This window comes from Phocoena sinus, chromosome 8 (assembly GCF_008692025.1).
Source record: "Phocoena sinus isolate mPhoSin1 chromosome 8, mPhoSin1.pri, whole genome shotgun sequence".
In the NCBI taxonomy this organism is placed as follows: domain Eukaryota; kingdom Metazoa; phylum Chordata; class Mammalia; order Artiodactyla; family Phocoenidae; genus Phocoena; species Phocoena sinus.
This window is the reverse complement of record NC_045770.1, coordinates 92,527,111-92,551,101: the sequence shown is the minus strand read 5'-3', so window position 1 is coordinate 92,551,101 and position 23,991 is coordinate 92,527,111.

The following is a 23,991-nucleotide window of genomic DNA, read 5'->3' as shown; positions in this document are numbered from 1 at the left end:
ATGGAACAACATATTCATTAATTTTTGGCCAGTCCAATATGTGGAACAACGATAAAGGTTTTAAATGGCATGCCAAAGTTTACACAAATAGGTAGAGCTTGCTTGCTTAATAAATATTTCCTTAAACTCTGTCTAGGAGAGCCAAATCTAATTTTCAAAACCATGTTCCTATTTATAGTCACTCATTTAATCATCTAGCATTTATTTAGATGCTACTAGATATTACATGCTCTATTGGGTATTTGGAATCCAACATGAATAAAACATCCTGATCCCAGGCAAGAGTGACATTTACTTATGGACATTACCATCTAACCTGAAGTATTTTAGATGTTCAAAATGTCCATCTGGTTTCCTTCTTATATTTATTTTATTTCTGAAAATCAATCACCATTTTGTGATCTTTCTAAGTGCCTATAGGAGACAACCCTTCCATGCACTAACTAAAAAGTCTCCATCCTCCCAGACTTCTTTCTTTTATTTTCAAGATGATAATATATGTGTGGTTAGAAATTCATCAAGTATAAAAATATATATAATATAGTCTATATGATATAGTGTATGTTTCTCTCTTAGACTTTTCTCCCAGTCTGCCCCCTCTCCCTCTCATCAAAGATGCCTGCTATTCCTTAGTTCTGCTATAAGTACGTATGTGTGTGTGTGTGTGTGTGTACACATACTGTATTATATATATATATATATATATATATATAATTATGCTTTAATTATTCTGAAGACTTGTACATCTTTTTTTTTCTGTAAGCACATTTAATTGTAGCTTTGTTCTATGAAATAAGTCACCCCGAGTAAGCTAGATGAAATGGAGATGTTAATTTATTTCAGAGATGTTTCAGTCATTCTGAAAAAGAAGAGAAGGGCAAGAGAGTAAGTGTATGACAGTCAGTGGTACAATGGAGCATGGTGGCAAAGCTATCCATGAAGGACTGTGAGGACTTATTGGAGAGACAGTTAACACTGAGAATGAGCAATGGAGTACAGACTCCAATAAATATGAAGACATACTGAATCTCTGTTAGTAGAAAGCGTGTATATGAAGATGCAACTGATGCTCAGAGTGGAAGGCTTGAAATCTAAATGATGGAGATGGGTCAATCGTTGGCAATAACAAGGGAATGAGTGTCCCAGGTGAGGGGAGTGCAAGAATGTTAGAGAGGAGATCAAGGCATGAGAGGCTAGGACTTTGAAAGAAGCATCCATTTGAGTATTGAGAACTCCAGGAATAATGACAGCGATATTAGTGAAGAGAGTGATATTGAAATATATTTGTTGAGGTCTTAACTGCAATTCTGTGTTTTGGGGAGAAAGAGAGGACGTCATAACAAAATAGACAAGAGCGAAATAAACAAAGACAAAATATGTCTCCTTATGGTCTTCTCCATCTTGTCTCTGCTGACTATTTCAGGGGAGACACAGAAAGGTGGGCCTCGGCTATGATGGGAAAGGGTTTTCCTCAGAAAGGATTCCTATCCTTAGATCATTCTTCATATGATCTAAACAACTATTGGGCACTTTTATTAACTCTTTGTTCTCTGCAATTATTCATTTCTTCTGGCTAACTAAAAATTATAAGTATACTTAACTTTCATTCATATGAAAATTTTATTCCTGGACATCAATTCCCAAAGTATACTTTACCAGAGTTTTATTAGATATCCTATTAAAAACCAAGATTGAGGAAGAAGTGGTCTGCAATGGACTGAAATGCTTGTTTCCTCCCCAAATTCATATGTTGAAATCCTAATCCCCAATGCGATGGTATCAGAAATGGGGCCTTTGGGAGGTAATTAGGTCATGAGGGTAGAGCTCTCAAAAATGGGATTAGTGCCCTTGGAAAAGGGACCTCCCAGAGAGCTGTCCAGAAAAAAAGCTGTCCTTTTTCTTTCATGTGAGAATGTATTGAGATATCTCTTGCATGTGGAACCAAAAAATAATACAAATGAATCTATATACAAAACAGAGACAGACTCGCAGACATAGAAAACAAACTATGGTTACCAAAGGGAAAAAAGGGAGGGGGGGGAAGGACAAATTAGGGGTGTGGGATCAACAGATACAAACTACTATACATAAACTAGATAAGCCTCAAGGACTTACTGAATAGCACAGGAAATTATACCCAATATCTTGTAATAATAGAATATAACAGAGGGGGTATTTTTAAAATGTAGGCTTCCCCTAAGTCCTTCATTTAGCTACAATGTGCTCTGTATGAAAGAACAAGCTACACAGAAGACTCTTACTGAGCAATGTGTGCCCAAGGCGTAGCTCTCAGTGATATAAATAAAGTAGAAGCATTTATTGGAAGAACTAAAATGGCATCTAGATAAAATCCTTGAAGAAATAAATAAGACACAGCTGTCACAAAAAGAGATGCCCAGGGCATATAGGTTCTATCCAATTGACAGAAACAACACATAAATAAGCAAACAGACTAACTAAGCAGCTAACCTCAAATGTTATTTACCTGAACAATTTCACATAGTCTGTGCAAAGGACAACCTCCATGTCACCACACACACACACACACACACACACACACACACACACACTTAGTGCAGTCCACTTTGTGGCAGACAGAGCCCACGGGAGAAAAGAGCAATGGGATTTTATAATTTGATGTCCCTTCAGCCCCTAAGTGCCGTTGAATGTGGATAATAAGGAACTGTGTGCATATCTTGGTATTAAGCGCTTTTGAAAAATGGAGGCTTCCAGCTGATCAGATGAAATGGAGCCACTCCTGTCTTCTATTAGCAGAGATACTATCCCAATACTAATTTCTAACATGACCCACAGGGGTGGATGCTTCCTACCAAGAGTGACACTGAGCTAAATCACATATTAATTTGTATGATTAGAAAACCAAAAGTTACTTTTCCCTGGGGAACATGGTTTTTTGCTGTGAAGCACAAAAGTTAAGTGGAGTGAAGAAGACACTGGAAAGATGTTAAAACAGGCAACCTTCTCAATAATAAAATTAAAAATCATAAAAAGAAATTACCTGCAAATTCAACAAAACTAATGTGTAGTCAACATAGCTATCTCAGGATCCCAAGTTAACTTTGTCATCGTATGGAAGTTCATACCCAGGATTCGGTTGGGAAGAGGGGTGGTGACCATGGGGGAGAGTGGGAGAAAGACAGTGAGAAAGCAGAGTCATAAGGAAGGGCTTATGAGAATCACTACTCAGAGATGAAATGGAAAACCAGCATTTATTTTTCTCAATCATGCTTTATTTAAGCCATGTAGGCATGCTTGTGTATGTGTCTAATATACACATATACATGGTGTATGTATATATTATACACACATAAATTTATATATTGTATGTGTGGTTATTTGTACATTCACATGCATACTCATGTATGATATATTCACATATGCACACATGTATATATTTCTTTTGGTTATATGAATGTTTTTGTAATGTTTAATATTTTGGTTTTTTTTTTTTTGTAGCTGATGTAAATACAATCTGATCATACTCCTGATAAAGCCTGTCTTTTCCTAAAGTTAAACTTATGACTCTGAGGCCTTGATTGATTAGTTTACATTGATACATACAGTCTCTCATATTGAAAGGCAGTGCTACTGACACACAAGAACTAGGGCATAAACTTAGAGTTGCTATTCTAGAAGCGTTTGCAGGATTTCACAAGTTGATATGTGTAGCTTAATGGTTAAGGTTAGGGCCGATTCCAAAGAAGAATTAACAAGACATAATAACAGTGGTTAACATTTTTCAGACCTTGCCATTTGCCATGTACTATGCTAAGTAATTTATTTTGACTATTTTATTCTCCCAAAATATTATGACGGGAGTACTATTATTATCTCTGCCTTATAGATGAGGAAACTGAGACTTAGAGAGCTTAAACAGCTCCCCCTGATGAAACACCTGGGTAGAGAGCAACAGAGGTGTATGCAAACATGTTACCTTTTTCCAGAGCCAACTTACAACTTCACTAGACTTGGGATGACCTTGGGCCAAGCAGTCACTGAGATTAACCTCCATTAAAAACCACAGGTACCTTCTATAACTATTCAGATCAGGATAAATAGTCCATACACTTACAATCCAGACAAGAGGAAAAAGAAGAACTATATATGTTCATGCAGCATTCACGGCAATGCAATGTCATTGTCCAGGGAAACAAATGTAAAAGCCTCATCAGCATTCACAGATTTCCTAAATATAATATAAAAATACATTCCTTGTCATACTTAGTGACTATCTGCTTCCACTTGGAGCAATTGGAACTTCATTTGCAGATTTGAATTTTTGTTTGGTTAAAGCTTCTCTCTTCCTCTCTCTCTCTCTCGCTCTCTTTTTCATCAAACCCAACAGAATCCACAAACAACCCTAGTGTCAAAGCCCGAGTGTGGAGCCAAAGCATGTTGAAGAGCAGCAGCAGAGAGAGTAAGAGGCAGTAATTCCACCACCATTGAAAGAGCAGATGCACACACACTGGAAAGCAGGCATGTTCCCATAAGACATAGATTTTGGAAAACATGGCCACTCCCCTAGGAATTAAAGCATTTTTTTCAAAGCATATGTATGAATATCAATGTCTTCTAAGGCACTGTTTATGAATATCTTATAAAATGTGGGCAAATCTTGACTGCAGTGACTGTTTCTAGCACTGCATCAGAAAGCCTGGTTTTGTAACCTCTGCATCATAAGACTGTGTCTTAACCCTTTTCCTAACTCCAGTGAGCATTACCCAGGCCTCATCTGCAATGGCATTATTTGCTTCATAGCTGTGTTCTTTTTCAAAGATCACAAAGTGGTAGAAATCACTGAAATGTTATGCTTTTTTCTTCATGTTTTATGTATATATGTGCATAGTATATGCATGCATGTATATATATATGTCTGTCTATATTTATCTATGTATCCATATATCTATGAATATCATTGCTTTATAATGGGGATGCATTGACTCGTTGTCGTTCTCCTTTTACACATTTATATTTCTTGCCTGACATCCCTATAGTCACATTTGATTTTGTAACTGTAACTTTATATACTTCTCAAGTCATTTCAGTTGTACATATTTTGTATCCTTAACTACATGAGTTCAGAAAAGGAGTTCTCTCTTTTATTTTCTTCAGAGCACAGGTACATCATCTCTTACATTTGAAAGCAAAATTTTGTGTGCTTGTATATTTTTAGAGAATTTATCAGACCCTCAAAGGAGTCTATTACCCAAAGAAATTTGAAAGGTCCCATAAAGATCTCTGAATTCACATTCATGATTTTATGACCTCCATTATTTTACAGCTAGAGAAAGAAAGTGTTTTGGCAAAGGTCTATACTATATTATATTCTGTACAAATTAATGCCAGACTAGGACTAGCATGAGGTCATGTGACTAGCAGGCAAACTGCCACTTTCAAGAATTCGATCTATGTTTAGATTTTTAATCCAGTATTTGCTTCAATTTTGTGTACCCTGTATAGTTTTTGGCAAACCTAGGTAAAGCAATGATTGAATAACACAGTCCCAATTTCAAAAAGAGAAAACTTTGGATCAGTCTTCTGAACCCTATCCGAATATCTGCATTGCCTGATTCTGCTCTGGATGTGTTGATCTGGGGGTCACAGTATAAATTTTCAATGACAATGACAGCAAACATCACCAAAGAGATGATTCCAGTTTTTAAGAAGAATGATGCTCGAGTGTACTTACTCTAGTGTCTTGCTTTTCTGCCTCCAAGTTACTGTGGTCAGCCACATCCTAACTTTCCCGTAAATAAAAATACATTTCAGGAAAACGAGAGTGGTAGAGAAAAGAATGAAGACCACTGTCCACTTGAGAGACCATCTGGTACAAACTCAGTTGTCATCAAAGCAAAGAATTTTTGCTTCAGTTGTAGTTTTTGCTCCCTGTAGATCTTTTCCCAAGTTGCACTTCATTCACCTTCGATTACATGTGCATTGGATTGTTCCATGTGCCTTGGCCGTATATTCAGGAAGTGGTTCTTTTTCAGCACGTTTAAATCCCAAGATGAAATAAACGCCACTTCAGGAAGCTGCAATCTTCAAGGCACTGGAGAGTTTCCTGAGTGCAGAACCTCCTTTTCTGAGCTCATCCTCCTGCTTAAGAAAGTAGTTTTGGCTTCACGAGTCCCACCCATCTATTGTGTTTCCTTGAAAAGCACAAAGGATAAAAGCAAGTAGATGATCTCTTGAGAAAACTATGTTTGTAATCTATTTCCTGCTGAAAATTACTTCAAAAGTAAATTTGAGTCGATTTTGAAAGGCAAAGAAAAATCCCTCTGCTCCTTCTCAGTCAATATTACCTGTGACTTACTATCTCTTACTTATGCTTTTCTTACTTTTCTTTTTTTACCCACACTCTGTCCCCTTGGGGATCAAAGTCCAATCAGTCAAAAGCTTTAAGGAAGAGAGACTTGACAATTCCAGAAGAAAAACAATATGTAAAGAATAAGAATATTTAATGGATGGAAATAACCAGATGAAGCACAATCTGAAAGAACATAGGGATGGTGACATTTTATTAGCAAAGAAAATAAAAGTCTCAAATGAATTTTGTTTTAAAAAGTAATTGAGGGGCTTTCCTGGTGGCACAGTGGTTGAGAGTCCGCCTGCTGATGCAGAGGACATGGGTTTGTGCCCCGGTCCGGGAAGATCCCACATGCCGTGGAGTGGCTGGGCCCGTGAGCCATGGCTGCTGAGCCTGCGCGTCTGGAGCCTGTGCTCTGCAATGGGAGAGGCCACAAGAGTGAGAGGCCCGTGTACCGCAAAAAAAAAAAAAAAGTAATTGAGGTAACTCTAAAGCACTCAAGAGTTTTATTGAGTATGTACTATGAGCACTGCTCTATGAATATATCCAGAAGAAAATGCAAGGGAATAACTAGACAGAATCTAACCCTTAAGTCACCATTTATAGTTGAAGAAATAAAATGTAGACTTGTGAAAAGCAAATTAACAACAAAATGATAAGTGATTCATATAGATGAGAAGTTAAAGGAGATTCCAGAAACATCCTTGATTAAAGAGTGTATCCTATTTTTAGTTATTTGTAATCAATTTTTTAATTTATGTATACTTTAAAATTACAAGACTTTTTCATATATGTTATCTCCTATTATCCCTAGATTAAGGTCTTAAAGTAGATGTGTCATGGCACAGATGGTAAACTGGAGCACAGATATTTTCAGTAAATTTCCCAATAATATATGTTTAGAGAATGTTAGAATCATGACTTGAACTCCTGTGTTGTGAGTCATGGTCCTAAGCTGATACAAGATGATAAAAGTAAATGAAATGCTGGAACTTAAAAGAGTTCCTTTATTCATCAAGTATACACAGAACGATCAAAATATTTCAGCCACTTTGCTAGGCATTGGGCATATCTGTGTGAACAAAACACAGCCTCTACTTCCTCAGAGAAGGATAGTAAAGAAAAATAAACAATACCTACTAAATATGAGACATGAAATGATTGAGGGAATAATGATGATCAAATAGCATTTGCTAAAGCTCTTCAAAGTCTTGGATTGTTAGACTGGAGCCCCCTCAAAGCAGGGTGGTTTAGGACATCGAGGATATGAGAACCCAGGAAGAAACAAGTATCTTGCCCTTAAAAGGGTCATCATCTGAGAAGAGAGAAGCTTACCATTTGAGAGGAAAGGAGATAGTTCTGCAGTCTGGTTAGGAGCCCAATCTTCAAAAGGAAAAATCTGTTTTTAAATCCCAGTGCTATAGTGTTCTAACTGTGGGAATTTGAACAAGTTTCTGTATACTCACAATGAATTACTGAAAAGAGAATTTAAGAAAATAATCCCATTTACAATCACATCAGAAAAATAAGATACCTGGAAATACATTTAAACAAGGAGGTGAAAGATCTGTACACTCAAAAAAATTTGAAGAAAACACAAGTAAATGGGAAGGTATTTCATGTCCATAGATTAGAAAAAATAATATTGTTAAAATGTCTATACTACCCAAAATAATCTACAGATTCAATGCAATTGCCATTAAAATTCCAATGGCATTTATTACAGAAATAGAAAATACAATCCTAAAATTGACATGAAACCACAAAAGACTTCAAATAGCCAAAGCAATCTTGAGAAAGAAAAACAAAACTGAAGGCATCACACTTTCTGATTTCAGACCATATCAAAAGGCTCAGAAATGAACCCATGCATATGGTCAATTGATTTTCTACAAAGTCTCCCAGAATAAGTAATGCAGAAACGATCATTTCTTCAATAAAAGGAGTTGAGGAAACTGGACAGCCACATGCAAATGAGTGAAATCCCTATCTTACACAATACAAAAAAATATCAACTCAAAATAGGTTTTGAACTTGAGCGTAAGACCTGAAACTACAAAACTCCTATAAGAAAGCATAGGGAGTATGCTCCTTAACATTGGTCTTGGCAATTATTTTCTGGATTTGACACTGAAAACAAAAGCAACAACAGCAAAAATAAACAAGTGGGACTACATCAAGCTAAAAAGTTTCTGCAAAGCAAAGGAAACCATCAACAAAATGAAAAGACAAAGTATGGAATGGGAGAAAATATGCACAAACTACATGTCAGATAAGGGGTTAATATCCAAAATACACAAGGAACTCATACAACTCAATACCCACCCCACAAAAAAAATCTGATTAAAAAATGGGAAAAGGGCCTGAATAGAAATTTTTCTAAAGGAGATATACAAATGACCTACTGGTACATGAAAAGGTGCTCAACATCATTAATCATTAGGGAAATGCAAATCAAAACCACAATGAGAGACAAATGGCCTTGAAGATGGTTGAAGAGTAAAACATGGAGATCACCTTCATCCCAACAAATACATCAAAAATACATCTACATGTGGAACAACTCCTACAGAACACCAAATGAACACTGGCAGAAGACCTCAGACTTCCCAAAAGGCAAGAAATACCCCACACACCTGGGTAGGGCAAAAGAAAAAAGAAAAAACAGAGACAAAAGAATAGGGGCGGGACCTGCACCTCTGGGAGGGAGCTGTGAAGGAGGAAAAGTTTCCACACACTAGGAAGCCCCTTCATTGGTGGGGACAGGGTGTGGACAGGGGGTGGGCAGAGGGGGGAAGCTTCGGAGCCACTGAGGAGAGCGCAGCAACAGAGGTGCAGAGCACAAAGCAGAGAAATTCCTGCACAGAGGATCGGTGCCGATCAGCACTCTCCAGCCTGAGAGTCTTGTCTGCTCACCTGCCGGGATGGGTGGGGACTGGGAGCTGAGCCTCGGGCTTTGGAGGTCAGATCCCAGGGAGAGGACCGGGGTTGGCTGCATGAACACAGCCTGAAAGGGGCTAGTGCACCACAGCTAGCCAGGAGGGATTCCGGGAAAAAGTCTGGAGCTGCTGAGGAGGCAAGAGACCATTGTTTCGGGGTGCGTGAGGAGAGGGGATTCAGAGTACCACCTAAATGAACTCTAGAGACAGGCGCGAGCTGCAGATATCAGCACGGACACTAGAGACAGTCATGAGATGCTAAGGCTCCTCCTACAGCCATCAAGAAGCCGGTGTGCAAGCACAGGTCACTATCCAAACCTCCCCATCTGGGAGCCTGTGTAGCCCTCCACTGCCAGGGTCCCATTATCCAGGGACAACTTCCCCGGGAGAAAACACAGCATGCCTTGGACTGTTGCAACATCACACTGGCCTCTGCTGCCACAGGCTTGCCCCACATTCAATATCCTTCCTTCCCCCCAGCCTGAGTGAGCCAGAGCCCCCTAATCAGCTGCTACCTTAACCCCGTCCTGTCTGGGCAGGAAACAGATGTCATCAGGCAGCCTACAGGCAGAGGTGGAGCCAAATAGAAAGCTGGACCCCAGGAGATGTGTGAACAAAGAAGAGAAAGAGAAATCTCTCCCAGCAGCCTCAGGAACAGCGGATTAAATCTCCACAACCAACTTGATGTACCTTGCATCTGTAGAATACCTGAATAGAAAACAAATCATCCCAAAATTGAGGCAGTGGACTTTGGGAGCAACTGTAGATTGGGGTTTACTTTCTGCATCTAATTTGTTTCTGGTTTTATGTTTATCTTAATTTAGTATTTAGAGCTTATTATCATTGGTAGATTTGTTTATTGATTAGGTTATTCTCTTACTTTTTTTTAGTATATACATATATTTTCTGAGTGTGTATGCATATGTTTCTTTGTGTGATTTTGTTTGTATAGCTCTGTTTTTACCATTTGTCCTAGGGTTCTGTCTGTCCATATATATATATTATTTTTAGGTATAGTGTTTAGTGCTATTATTATTGGTGGATTTGTCTTTTGGTTTGGCTGCTCTTTTCTTTCTCTGTTTTTTAAATTACTTTTTAATTTTTAATAATATTTTTTATTTTATATTATTTTATTTTTCTTTCTTTCTTTCTTTCTTTCTTTTCCCTCCCTTTTCTTCTGAAGAGTGTGGCTTGACAGGGTCTTGGTGCTCCATCTCGGTGTCAGGCCTGAGCCTCTGAGGTGGAGAGCTGAGTTCAGGATATTGGTCCACCAGAAATCTCCCAGCCCCATGTAATATCAAATGGCCAAAATTCTCCCAGAGATCTCCATCTCAATACAAAGAACCAACTCTACTCAACGACCAGCAAGCTACAGTGCTGGACACCCTGTGCAAAACAACTAGCAAAACAGGAACACAACCATACCCATTAGCAGAGAGACTGCCTAAAGTCATATTAACTTCACAGACACCCCAAAACACACCACCAGATGTGGTCCGCTCACTAGAAAGGCAAGATCCAGACTCATCCACCAAAACACAGGCACCAGTCCCCTCCACCAGGAAGCCTACACAATGACTGAACCAACTTTACCCACAGGGGGCAGACACCAAAAACAATGGGAAATATGAACCTGCAGCCTGTGAAAAGGAGACCCTAAACACAGTAAGTTAAGCAAAATGAGAAGACAGAGAAACACACAGCAGATGAAGGAGCAGGTAAAAACCCACCAGACCAAACAAATGAAGAGGAAATAGGCAGTCTACCTGAAAAAGAATTCAGAATAATGATATAAAGATGATACAAAATCTTAGAATGGAGAAAATACAAGAAACATTTAACAAGGACCTAGAAGAACTAAAGAGCAAGCAAACAATGATGAACAACACAATGAATGAAATTAAAAATTCTCTAGAAGGAATCAGTAGCAGAATAACTGAGGCAGAAGAATGGATAAGTGACCTGGGAGATAAAATAGTGAAAATAACTGCCACAGAGCAGAAAAAAGAAAAAAAGAATGAAAAGAATTGAGGACAGTCTCAGAGACCTCTGGGACAACATTAAGTGCACCAACATTCGAATTATAGGGGTCCCAGAAGAAGAAGAGAAAAAGAAAGAGACTGAGAAAATATTTGAAGAGATTATAGTTGAAAATTTCCATAATATGGGAAAGGAAAGAGTCAATCAAGCTCAGGAAATGAGAGAGTCCCATACAGGATATATCCAAGGAGAAACATGCCAAGACACATGTGAACCAAGCTATCAAAAATTAAATACAAAGACAAAATATTAAAAGCAACAAGGGAAAAGCAAAAAATAAGATACAAGGGAATCCCCATGAGGTTAACAGCTGATCTTTCAGCAGAAACTGCAAGCCAGAAGAGAGTGGCAGGACATATTTAAAGTGATGAAAGGGAAAAACCTACAACCAAGATTACTCTTACCCAGCAAGGATCTCATTCAGATTCGACAGAGACCTTAAAACCTTTACAGACAAGCAAAAGATGAGAGAATTCAGCACCACCAAACCAGCTCTACAACAAATGCTAAAGGAACTTTTCTAGCCAGGAAACACAAGAGAAAGAAAAGATCTACAATAACAACTCCAAAACAATTAAGAAAATGCTAATAGGAAATACACATTGATAACTACCTTATATGTAAATGGATTAAATGCTCGAACCAAAAGACACAGCCTGGCTGAATGGATACAAAAACAAGACCCATATATATGCTGTCTACAAGAGACCCACTTCAGACCTAGGGACACATACAGACTGAAAGTGAGGGGATGGAAAAAGATATTCTATGCAAATGGAAGTCAAAAGAAAGCTGGAGTAGCAATTCTCATATCAAAAATATAGACTTTAAAATAAAGACTATTACAAGAGACAAAGAAGGACACTACATAATACTCAAGGGACCAATCCAAGAAGAAGATATAAAAATTGTAAATATTTATGCACTCAACATAGGAGCACCTCAATACATAAGGCATATTCCAACAGACATAAAAGGGGAAATCGGCAGTAACACAATCACAGTAGGGGACTTTAACAGCCCACTTTCACCAATGGACAGATCATCCAAAATGAAAATAAATAAGGAAACACAAGTTTTAAATGACACATTAAACAAGATGGACTTTATTGATATTTATAGGACATCCCATGAAAAAACAGCAGAATACACTTTCTTCTCAAGTGTTCATGGACATTCTCCAGGAGAGATCATATCTTGGGTCACAAATCAAGCCTTGGTGAATTTAAGAAAATTTAAATTGTATCAAGTATCTTTTCCGACCACAACTCTGTGAGACTAGACATCAATTACAGGAAAAAATCTGTAAAAAATACAAACACATGCAGATTAAACAATATGCTACTAAATAACCAAGAGATCCCTAAAGAAATCAAGGAGGAAATCAAAAAATACCTAGAAACAAATGACAATGAAAACATAATGACCCAAAACCTATGGGGTGCAGCAAAAACATTTCTAAGAGGAAAGTCTATAGCAATACAATCCTACTTCAAGAAACAAGAATGGTCTCAAATAAACAACCTAAACTTACACCTAAGGCAATTAGAGAAAGAAGAACAAAAAACCTCCAAGTTAATAGAAGGAAAGAAATCATAAAGATCAGATCAGAAATAAATGAAAAAGAAATGAGGGAAACAATAGCAAAGATCAATAAAACTAAAGCTGGTTCTTTGAGAAGATAAACAAAATTGATAAACCATTAGCCAGACTCATCAAGAAAAAAAGGGAGAAGACTCAATGGACTTAGAAGTGAAAAAGGAGAAGTAACAACTGACATTGCAAAAATACAAAAGATCATGAGAGATTACAACAAGCAACTATATGCCAATAAAATCAACAACTTGGAAGGAATGCACAAATTCTTAGAAAATCACAACCTACTGAGACTGAACCAGGAAGAAATAGAAAATATAAACAGACTGATCACAAGCACTGAAATTGAGACTGTGATTAAAATTCTTCCAACAAACAAAAGCCCAGGACCAGATGCCTTCACAGGTGAATTCTATCAAACATTTAGAGAAGAGCTAACACCGATCCTTCTCAAACTCTTCCAAAATATAGCAGAGGGAGGAATACTCCCAAACTCATTCTACAAGGCCACCATCACCCTTATACCAAAACCATACAAAGATGTCACAAAAAAAGAAATCTACAGACCAATATCACTGATGAGCATAGATGCAAAAATCCTCAGAAAAATACTAGCAAACAGAATCCAACAGCAGAATAAAAGGATCATACACCATGATCAAATGGGCTTTATCCCAGGAAAGCAAGAATGCTTCAACATATGCAAAACAATCAATGTGATACGCCATATTAACAAATTGAAGGAGAAAAACCATATGATCATCTCAATAGATGCAGAAAAAGCTTTCGACAAAATTCAACACCTGTTTATGATAAAATCCCTCCAGAAAGTAGGCATAGAGGGAACTTACCTCAACATAATAAAGGTCGTATATGACAAACCCACAGCCAACATCATTCTCAATGGTGAAAAACTGAAACCATTTCCACTAAGATCAGGAACAAGACAAGATTGCCCACTCTCACCACTATTATTCTACATAGTTTTGGAAGTTTTAGTTGCAGCAATAAGAGAAGAAAAAGAAATAAAAGGAGTCCAAAGTGGAAAAGAAGAAGTAAAACTGTCACTGTTTGCAGATTACATGATACTATACATAGACAATCCTTAAGATGCTACCAGAAAACTACTAGAGCTAATCAATGAATTTGGGAAATAGCAGGATACAAAATTAATGCACAGAAATCTCTTACATTCCTATACACTAATGATGAAAAATCTGAAAGTGAAATTAAGAAAACACTCCCATTTACCATTGCCAAAAAAAGAATAAAATACCTAGGAATAAACCTACCTAAGGAGACAAAAGACATATATGAAGAAAACTATAAGACAATGATGAAAGAAATTAAACACGATACAAACAGTTGGATAGATATAACATGTTCTTGCATTAGAAAAATCTACATTGTGAAAATGACAATACTACCCAAAGCAATCTATAGATTCAGTGCAATCCCTGTCAAACTACCAATGTCATTTTTCACAGAACTAGAACAAAAAATTTCACAATTTGCATGGAAACACAAAAGACCCCAAATAGCCAAAGCAATCTTGAGAAAGAAAAATGGAGCTGTGAGAATCAGGTTCCCTGACTGCAGACTATACTACAAAGCTACAGCAATCAAGACAGTATGGTACTGGCACAAAAAACAGAAATATAGATCAATGGAATAGGATAAAAAGCCCAGAGATAAACCCACGCACATATGGTCACCTAACCTTTGATAAAGGAGGCAAGAGTATACAATGGAGATAAGACAGCCTCTTCAATAAGTGATGCTGGGAAAACTGGACAGCTACATGTAAAAGAATGAAATTAGAACACTCCCTAACACCATCCACAGAAATAAACTCCAAATGGATTAAAGAACCTAAATGTAAGGCCAGGCACTATCAAACTCCTAAATGAAAACATAGAACATTATATGACATAAATCACAGCAAGATCCTTGTTGACCCACTTCCTAGAGAAATGGAAATAAAAACAAAAATAAACAAATGGGACCTAATGAAACTTAAAAGCCTTTTCATATCAAAGGAAGCCATAGACAAGATAAAAAGACAGCCCTCAGAATGGGAGAAAATATTTGCAAACGAAACAACTGACAAAAATTAATTTCCAAAATTTACAAGTAGCTCATGAAGCTCAATATCCAAAAAAAACAAATAACCCAATCCAAAACTGGGCAGAAGACCTAAATAGACATTTCTCCAAAGAAGATATACAGATTGCCAACAAACACATGAAAGGATGCTCAACATCACTACTCATTGGAGCAATGGAAATTAAAACCACAATGGGGTATCAGCTCACACTGGTCAGGATTGCCATCATCAAAAAATCTACAAGCAATAAATGTTGGACAGGGTGTGGAGAGAAGGGAACCCTCTTGCCCTGCTGGTGGGAATGTAAATTGATACAGCCACTATGGAGAACAGTATGGAGATTCCTTAAAAAACTAAAAATAGAACTACCATACAACGCAGCAATCCCACTACTAGGCATATACCCTGAGAAAACCATAATTCAAAAAGAGACATGTTCCACAATGTTCATTGCAGCTCTATTCACAATAGCCAGGGCATGGAAGCAACCTAAATGTCCATTGACAGATGAATGGCTAAAGAAGATGTGGCACATATATACAATGGAATATTACTCAGCCATAAAAAGAAACGAAATTAAGTTATTTGTCGTGAGGTGGATGAGCCTAGAGTCTGTCATACAGAGTGAAGTAAGTCAGAAAGAGAAAAACAAATATCATATGCTAACACACATATATATATATATATATATAAAAGAAAAAAAGGTTCTGAAGAACCTAGGCACAGGAGAGGAATAAAGATGTAGAGAATGGACTTGAGGACACTGGGAGGGGGAAGGGTAAACTGGGACAAAGTGAGAGAGTGGCATGGGCATATATAGACTACCAAATGTAAAATAGATAGCTAGTGGGAAGCAGCTGCATAGCAGAGGGAGATCAGCTTGGTGCTTTGTGACCACCTACAGGGGTGGGATAGGGAGGATGGGAGGGAGACGCAAGAGGGAAGAGATATGGGGATTTATGTATATGTATAGTTGATTCACTATGTTATGCAGTAGAAACTAACACAACATTGTAAAGAAATTGTACTCCAATAAAGATGTTAAAAAAAAACCACAATGAGATAGTATGTCAACCTGTTTGGATTTCTACTATAAAATAAACACACAGTAGCAAGTGCTGGCAGCAATGTGCAGAAAAGAGAACTTTTGTTCAGTGTTGGTGGGAATATGAAATGGTTCAGACATTTTGGAAAACAGTATGGAGATTTCTTAATGAACTTAAAAATAGAGCTATTATATGATCTAGCACCCCATTTCTTTTTTTTTCCCATTTCTTGATAAATATCCAAAGGAAATGAAATAACTCTGTGAAAGAGATATCTGTATTTCCATGTTGATCACAGCATTAGTCACAATAGCCAAGGTATGGAACCAACTTAAGTGTCCATTAATGCATGAATGGATAAGGAAAATGTTATATATATACACACGTATGTAATATATATAATCCATACACACATATGTAATATTTATAATCCATACACACACATATATATGGATTAATATAATATAATAAATTAATATAATATAAACACAATGGAATATTATTCAGCCTTTAAAAAGGTGGAAATCCTGCCGTTTGCAGCAACATGGATGAATCTGGAGGTCATTATGCTGAGTGAAATAAGCCAGACAAAGATAAATACCACATGTACTTCATGGTGTCACTTATACATGGAATCTAAAAAAAGAAAAAAAATGTTGAACTCATAGGAGCAGAGTAGAAAAGTATTTGCTGGGGCTGGAAGGGTGGGTGAGGGAAATAGGGAGAGGTTGAGAAAAGGGTGCAAACTTTCAGTTATAAGAGGAATAAAGTCTGAAGATATAATGTGTAACTTGGTGACTGTAGTTGATAATACTGTATCATGTAATTGAAATTTGCTAAGAGATTAGAACTTTAGTGTTCTCACAAAAATATAAATAAAAACTATAAATAAGTAAAATTTAGATAAAAGTTTATTAGGAAAAAAATAATGCATTGGTGAGGGTGCTAGAAGCATGGGGAATTCCGTGATGGCTCTGTTCTCCAAGTTAGACATACAGCAGAAGATGCTTTGTGTAACAGAACTGGGTTTTTTGATACCACTGGAGATGACAGAACACTAAATAACAGAAATCAGAGATCCTCTGACTCGTTTTATGATCTGAGGCACTTTTTAGATCTGGAGCCCAGTTTGAAGATGAGCCTGTCTCATCAGGAAGAAAGAACTTGCAACACCAAATATATTTAGTAATGACTCGCCCCTTGTTCAGTAACTAAGATCATACATTGAAGAAAAGAGAATGACCAGACAATGTAAGGACTGTTGGTCACAGGGGCTGAGTTTTCACTGATACTCAGATGCTATTAATTGATGCTATTAGAGTGGAATAATATGAGAATCAGGTGATAAATGTAATCTTTATCTATATCCAGCACACATGGAGTTACCCTGTGGTTATTTCTCAGTCTCAGAAGGGCTAGCTGGAATGGACGTACTTGATAATTTGCACAACACTTACATTATTCCTTGGCCTATGGCCTAAGAGCTATTATAGTAAGAAAAGTCAAGTGAAATCCTCTGAAATTGCCTCCTCTCCAATCCTCAACCAGGATAGCAAATCAAAAGCATAATCGCACTCCCCCACCCCCAAATAGCAGAGATAAATGGTATTCTTAAAGACCTAAGGGATGAATGGTGTGGTCCACATTTAACTTCCTACATCTTCCCTTTAGAAATCAGACCAATTCTAGAGTATGAAAATAGATTTCCCCAAACTCAACCAAATAGCACTTCTTATTGCAGCTGCTCTGTCAATATGAAATGTTTACTTAACAGGAGAGATTAACATGATCTCAAATGCACATAGTCATTGATTGGCAGTGAAGTTCTTTTCCATCTCTACCAAGAAGGGGGGGCATAAAGCAGTTTATCATCATAGAAGATAGAAAACAATATACGTTTACATTTTCCCAGTGTCATGCTGAATACCCTCACCCTCTGTACTGTTATTGTATTGTATTGTATTGTATGACTATCTGATTATTCCATGTAACCTTACTTTGGCCCGGTGTACCACCAACACAATGTCAATCAAATCACATGAGCACGAAGTTTCAAGTAGATTGTGGGCCTTGGTAAGAATATTGGATCCAAAAGTGGGAGATAAAGCCTATGAAGATTGGAAGATTATATCAGGAAATCTCATCCAAAATAAAGAACAAATTACTGTTTCTCTTAATCCCACCAATAAGAAGAAAGTATAATGTCTGGCAATATATTCAGCTTCTAGAAGCAGCATATTCCATACCTAGAAATACAACTATGTTCCATATGGAGTGACAAGAAGACTTTAGTGCAAACATACTTGTTGCTTGGGCCATAAAGCTGAGCAAACCCTTTGGTACAAAACTATCTGTGATAGGAAAAACATTATAAATTTATAGCAAGATTCCCAATGAGAATTATGATGTAAGCTGAAAAAAATCCATTTCCAACAAGGAATTATTCACTTAAAAAAAAAAAAAACAGTTCCGTATGGATATCCAATTTTCTCAGCACCACGTGTGGAAGAGACTATCATTTCCACATTGTGTATTCTTGGCGATCTTGTTGAAGACCAGTTGATTGTTTATGTGTGGTTTTATTTCTGGGCTTTCTATTCTGTTCCATTGGTCTATATATCTGTGTTTACGCCAGAATCATGCTCTTATAATTACTGTTGCTTTGTAATATATTTTGAAATCAGGAAGTGTGGTGCGTCCAGCTTTACTCTTCTTTCTCAAGATTTCTTAGGCTATCTAGGGTCCTTTGTGGTTCCATATGGGTTTTCAGATTGTTTTTCTATTTCTATAAAAAAAAAATGCCACTAGGATTTTGATAGGCACTGACTGATTTTGTAGATTACTTTGGCTAGTATGGTCATCTTAACAATAGTAAGTCTTCCAATTCATGAAAATGGATGTCTTTCAAATTATTTGTGTTTAAAAAATTTTCTTTAATAAAAGTTTTGTAGTTTTTAGTTCTATCAGCTGAGATAGAGCAGCAACAATACATGATAAGATGAAAGTGGTAGAGCCAGGGTCCTGCAAGAGCTGGGTTGGAAACACAGGCAGGGGGCACAAGGAGTTGGCCCAGAACCCTATAACGTCTCCACTATCACACTGTGCCTGCTCCCTCAGCTCAAACCCATTGGTAACATGGGATTCCTTTTGTGAGAGAAGGAAGAAAAATTATGAGCTTGGTTTATATAAACCTGGTGTATTGTATGAGCCAGAAATGGATGGTGGCTGTGTTACAGTCCCATATAGAGTGGTCCTTAAAGACAGTAGAGATGGGAAATCCTCCCAATGGGCACAACTTCCTGCAGTGTAACTTCTTATCTTCTTTATATGAAAAGAGAAGTGGCCAAAATAAGTATATATGTGGATTTTCCATGGCTATGCGTTATTGGCAAAGACAAAGAATGTGTTATTAGATAAATCCTTAGTCTAGAAGTATCAGGGGCCATAAATTTGAGTCCCTTCTTTATTAATGCAGTATGTATGTTTTCATTACAATCACTGTATCTTGCATAAATGCATAGACATTCTGTTTAAATTACTTATGTTTGCGGGAAACCACAGAAGGAAAAAATTAAAGTATCTTCATAGATGGAGGTTAGGGACTATCAAATATTATGTCATCACCCTGCTCTTAACAAGTAGGTAAAATTTAGAAGAAAAGATATAATTCATTTAATAAAAACCCTGTTGGGGGCACAAAGATATAGTCACAATAATCACTTTTTAAGTCAGGCCCTGGATCACGGCCCTTGCATGGTTTGGACTTTAAAAGGTGGTCCTGGGTCTAATGAATGTGTTGGTTTCTTGGTAATAAATAATAAAAGTAGCTAAAACACATACAGCATCTGCTATGTACATGGCACTATTCTGTTTGCTTTACATAGGTGAACTAATTTAAGCTTTTCCTACAGTTATTGAACTATTACTAAATCAACTTTATAGAGTGAGAAACTGAGGCATGGAGAGGTTAAGCTGTTTATTCAGCTAGAAAGTTAGACATCTAGGATGCATTAGCAGTAGTCAAAACTCTTCAGTGTTCTTGCACCAACCACAGAGAGAGATTGCTGTATGCTTCAGGAGTTGGGTGGGAAGAGGGAGCCATGTCCCCAGATAACCCAGCTAACATCAGTTTGTATAAGGTTCCACATTTCATGTATATACTTCCAGTCACAATTTGAAATCTGAAATATTGGAATACTTTTTGTGTTCTGTCTCAAGCCAAACCTTCTGAAAGGAACTTTATAGCTGCTTGCCCTAACTCCATTCATTCCCTTCTCCAACTTATTATCTGCACTTTTGCCATATTATTCCCCTTAAACTCTACTTCTCTTCCTGCTCAAAAATCTTCCACAGCTCTGGGAGGTCTACATGATAAAGTTGACAAACCTCAGCCAGACATCCAAGATGCTCATGTCTTTACCAGATGTCAAAGGTCAAATCTATTTACCATGTCCTGTCCCCTACCCACATCTCACATTTTTTTGGCCTCCACAGTTTCACTTAAGCAAAATCAATATGCAAGGACACTTTGGTTTTTTTGTTTTCTCTACAAGTTTACACAAATTATACCCACCTTTCAAGGTACAAGGTAAAATAATACTTCTATAAAGTGCTCCCTGTTCATTAAATCGTAATGTGACCTATACCTTCTTTAAAAAGACTGGATAATTTACTTGGCAATTTAAAGTTTGTCTTAATTGAAGATATATATATATATATATATATATATATATATATATATACATGCACACACACACACACACACACACACATATATATACACATATACTGCATTCAGCATTTATGTGTTAAGTTTCTTTTTAATTATACTCCTACATTTGACATTTTGCATTTTGTTTGTATCCAGTATATCCACAGTATTGTTCACAGTGTTATATTTTTATATTTAAATAATGCATGGACTTAGTTTTTCTTTTTACATTTCTCCATTACAAAAGCCTAGCAGCATATTTGGTGACGATTTAAAATGGAATACATGAATAATGTTTATTAGTTCAATTCAACATGCCACCTTTCTCAAGGTGAGGCACTGACTCTTGTTTGGTAAACTCAGACCTCTCTTAGTATTTACCTGAGAGAAACTGAGTCAGTTCCCTGGATTTCTTGCAAAAATGGAAAATCATTTTTACAGAGAAGAAACAATCATTTTCTAAGCAATACGGTTATTGAACTACTTTGGCTGAGTAAATAGCTGTTTCTTCCATGGCACATTCAGAGGAAATTCTAATTCTTGTCATGGATTGTGACATATTTTCCCTTTGGTAAAACAACAGAAAAGGTGTTTTGGGAATTTTAAGCAGTTTTCAATGTAGACGTTTCCAACATGCTGATTTTCCCAAAAGTCCTACTGGGTAATCTCATTTACCTTCTTCATTGTTTGAGGGTGATGAATTATATAAAATTATTTAATTGCTTTTCTCGTTTCTCATTCTACTCTGCCCTTTCATGATGTTGTCAACTTCAGAACTATCCTGTTTCAAATTAAGCTAAAATATTGAAGTCTCTCCTGAGCTACAGTCTCCCATTTATGGCTGCTGTTAACGGGACACTTTGTCAATACTTTGAAACCAAAAGCTTTACCCTTCCTTCAAATCAACATTTCCCCTTTCCTTCCTGTCACCTTTCCATCCATCTAAGCCTTCCTCCACGCATTTCCTCCTTGACTCTTTGACTGCCATCACTCTGGTATAGCAAACATTGTCTGTTTCCTGGACTAGTGGAATAGTCTTCTAAGCACCACCCCTTCTTCAGTTTTCTTTTCACTCTGTGAAATCCCTGAACTCTTTTGCCAGATTATCATTTATTATAGAACATCCTTCCTCACTTTATCACCAGGCGAATGTAAACTTCACGAACTTTGTCTTTTGCATCACTTTGTCACCGTTTTCTAGAAGAGTGGTTGTCCCATGGCAAGCATGTGTTAGATATCTGTTCAAGGAATTAACAAATCCCATGCTCAAATACATTCAACGGCTCCTTATTACTTAAAAAACTTGTTATTCAAATCTTTTTTAATGTTTATAATTACATACCGACAATAGATACAGACTGTGATTATAGTGACAATGAGGATTGGATAACACTTTAAATCAGCGGTCCCCAGCAATCTGGCACCAGGGACCGGTTTCGTGGAAGACAGTTTTTCCAAAGACAGGGTGGTGGGGGGGCAGGGATGGTGATGGTTCGGGCGGTAATGTGAGTAATGGGGAGCGATGGGGAGCGATGGGGAGCCATGGGGAGCCATGGGGAGTGATGGGGAGCCGTGGGGAGCCATGGGGAGTGATGGGGAGCTGTGGGGAGCGATGGGGAGCCGTGGGGAGCCATGGGGAGCCATGGGGAGCCGTGGGGCGCGATGGGGAGCCGTGGGGAGCGATGGGGAGCCGTGGGGAGCCATGGGGAGCCGTGGGGAGCCATGGGGAGCCGTGGGGGGCGATGGGGAGCCGTGGGGGGCGATGGGGTGCCGTGGGGAGTGATGGGGAGCCGTGGGGAGTGATGGGGAGCCGTGGGGAGCGATGGGGAGCCGTGGGGAGTGATGGGGAGCCGTGGGGAGCGATGGGGAGCCGTGGGGAGTGATGGGAAGTGGCAGATGAAGCTCTGCTCACTCGCCCGCCGCTCACCTCCTGCTGTGCAGTCCGGTTCCTAACAGGCCGCGGACCAGTACCGGGGCTTGGGAACCCCTGCTTTAAATAACTTATTACTAAAAATAAAATAAAAGGACCAATTGGTAACTGAGACATTCAGAAAACATTTATAATTGCGTCTTTTCCTTAGGTCCCATAGTTTAATTCCACACTATTAGAGTGCTTTGAATTTTGTTAGTAACAAAATTAAACTATGCACTAGGTAATGTGTTAAGCTCTTTGCAAGTTTACAATCCCATGATTTAAGTTTTATTACACATATTTTACAGATAAGAAAACAGACTTAGGTGAAGTAACTTGCCTATGGTCACCCAGCTAGTAAAGGTAGAGGCAGGATTTTTAATTGATCATTGTTTACAATAAAGTGTCTTATTTTCTTTGATAAGAACAGTCTACTTGCAAAGAGACAGTTTTCTCTCTTTGGGGATAAAGTTTTCCATCTACCTCAGAAGATCTCTGGGAGCCTGAGAGGCCCAGAACAATGTCTTATCTGCAGGTGCGAATTGAAGCCTGATGTAAGGGGCTATGACTGTAAACCCCAGAGCAAACAAAACACAGTCTGCTGTCCCTAGGAGTCATAGAAATAGTGAAGTATTTGATGGCGTTCAAAATATCCAGGAATACTTCCATTTTCACATAATTGCTGCTCTTATCCAGGGACCCTTTCTTAAACCAATTTGGAGCTGCCAAGTTAGCAAGGAACTCCCACCTACCCTGACATTTCATCTCCTTAATACCTTTCACATTTTCCTGCTTCTTTAATAGACGGATCAAGAAAACTGCTGGAGCATGAGGGTCCCTGAGAAGCTGCTTCTTCCTTGACCAACATGCTTGATCTCTTGGAAACTGCCAACCCTGGAAAGAAGCATTTTTGTCTTCCCTTGTGGCCTGGACAAAACACAAAGGGAACTTAAGGCAAGAAATATTTTAATATCTTTTTCTACTCTCAGTCTCCGTGATAGCCATCTAATCCACAAACTGAGGGCTAATGCACGTGGAAGGGGAAAGAAATCTCAGCGTGTGTGCTCCTCTGACATTTTGATAAGAGCACAGAGGTGGGAAGGCGGCACATCCCCTAAACTACCTTTCTGAAGACATACCTTTGCAGTGCTTCTCAGAAAGCGCAGCAGCCCTCCTTTTAGTCGGCTGGGGAGATTGACAAGGGGTTTTAAGAGTCATCAAACCCACAGAAACATATTTGTCTGGTGTCTCTACAAGTGTCTCTATAATTTAATATATTCTTACATTTTACTTTAAAATTATTCTGTCCACT